The following is a 2,629-nucleotide window of genomic DNA, read 5'->3' on the forward strand; positions in this document are numbered from 1 at the left end:
AGAATGAAGGTGACTAGTGGAACTTAAATAGGATATCACGATAGAAATAACGAAGCATAAGAATGAACATCACTATATCGCAATTTTCTTGTGTGCTTGTCTTTTGTTTCTTATCTAAAAGAAGATAATTAGCTTTCTCATATTCCACTTTTATCTTTCTTTTTTTCCTTGCGCCCCTTTAATGTGATAGGGGAGGGATGATCGTAGGGCTACCTCTAATTAACTTTTGTGGTAGTATTATATATATTCTCTTCTATGCTATTGCTAGCTATAGATTAAATTTAATTTAATTAGTTGTTAACCAAATCACATTTAGGGATCGCAAGAGGCATAATGAGGAATCCTATGAAAAATTGCTAGTTATTCCGGAAGTATTACTATTACGTCTATTGTAATTGTAATTATTTTTTTTAAAAAAATAGAGGTCCTAATTTTGAAGAAAAATCACATTATAATGTCCAGTTTTATAGCAAGATTCCAAGTTTCAATATTTTCCTTTGTATGTATGTATGTATAAATCAATGTGAATGAGATAGATGCTTATGATATTGTCTAAGAGCTGAGCAAGCTGCTCATTACGCGGATTATTCAATTTTGTGTCGGCATTCGTTTTTGTGACGAAAGAAGACAAATGAACAAGGACAACCCAAGAATAATAACACGCTAATTAATGAGCATGGTGCATGGATTAAATTAAAGAAAATCCCAGTATCACAGCTAGGGTTTGTTTACTTAAGCAATCCAAAATTAATAATTAATTATAAAATTTACTATTTTTTTCCTGTCATTTGATTTTATCGTTGTATATATATATAAAAATCTAAAATCTTTGGTATTAATATTTGGGAGCTACTCATGTAAAAACGTTTAAAATATCTTTTTTTTAAAAATATTGTTTAATAATTAAAATTTAATACATATATATAATCGATTAAATTATGTTATTTTTGTCAAAATTAAGTCAGATAAATTAATTTGACTGAAAAAATGGTAAATAAATCTTAAACTGGTATAAATTAATATTATTTTTTGTAAAAATAACTACAATACGCTTATTATAAAAAATGACTAAAATACTTTTATTATATATATTAATTTTGAGAATTCTAAATTTTATCCCTTTACTTTTCTGGCGTCATAGAGTTATGATTTAGAGATTTCAAAATATATATATAATAGGAGTATTTTAGTCAATTTCTATAATAAAAATATTGCAGTCATTTTCTATAAAAAATAATATTAATTTAGACTATTCAAAATTTAATGCATTATTTTTTTGGTTAAATTAATTTGTCTGCTCTAATTTTGACAAAAATAACACAGTTTAATCGATTATATATATTAAATTTTAATTATTAAAAAATATTTAAAAAAAAGACGTGTTAGACAAATGACTCCTTTAATAGATTTTTATTAAAATATAATATAAAATTGACAGCTGAACACCGAATCAAATAAAAAGTACTAAGTTATAAGGAAAAAATAGTGTAATACAATAAAATTCTTAATAATATTATTCAAATATTATTGGTAAAATCAATTGTGACTGTTAAAATAGGAAAAGGGACTGTACAGATGGGAGAAAAGGTTGGTGTGGTGCGTGCGGTGGAGACTAAATAGAGAGAAAAGACATTGCACCTTCGACAAAGATTTTGCAGTATGCAATGATAAAGCCATATCAATACCTAGCTATATAGCAATAATGCATGCCTACCTACCTTATTCTGGTCATTCCCTCATCATATCCTCATTAGTTTAATTAATACACTGTACTATTTTATCAATGCAATGTTCTTATTTGGATAATAAGAACATGGAAACCAGTGCGGAATTATAATCAATTGATTGTTTCCATGGCTTTGAGTTTTCCTAATCTTAATTGCTCGAAATTTAGAGATCAAGAGATCAAGAGTTCACGGCAATATGAATTTAGAGATAGATCAAGAGTTCACGGCAATATGAATTTTTGATTTTAATTTGTAGAAATTTTAGGCCATGTATTTAATAGTTTTATTTTCATTTCTTTTCCTTTAAAAGGAAACGAAGAATGAAAGTATGTATTTGATTAGTTTTTCCCCACTATATGTTAGTCATAAAACAGTTGGTTATATATATAAGGACTTGTTCTAATATCATGTCAAAAACTATACAATTTTATTACGTTACCAACAAAATATTTACCAACTTCTACCAACTATTATTTATGATTATGTTTAATAAAAGTGTCTTTATAAATGTGTCTTTGTGTCTTTATAAATGTATCTCGTGATATATCTCTTTATATATATGTTTAAAATATAATAATTAATTATTGTTAATAATAAGTTGATAGATAATATATTGATACCTATACTTTTCCAAAACTATATTTCTTACAAATTTAAAGGGTTAGATATATAAAGATACGAGTAATAAATGAGTGTTGACTATAAACTATATTTCTTATAAATTTAAAGAGTTAGATATATAAAGATACATGAGTAATAAATGAGTGTTGACTTGTATAATATCAATTTTAATTAATTTTACATCTTATTGAATTGTGATTAAACAAAAACAAAACTGAAATATTTTCAATTAGCTAGGGCCCATGTTTGCTTAAAGGTTTCAAATTAATTTCACGTCATTT

The sequence above is a fragment of the Arachis duranensis genome, chromosome 3 (genome assembly GCF_000817695.3).
Source record: "Arachis duranensis cultivar V14167 chromosome 3, aradu.V14167.gnm2.J7QH, whole genome shotgun sequence".
Lineage (NCBI taxonomy): Eukaryota > Viridiplantae > Streptophyta > Magnoliopsida > Fabales > Fabaceae > Arachis > Arachis duranensis.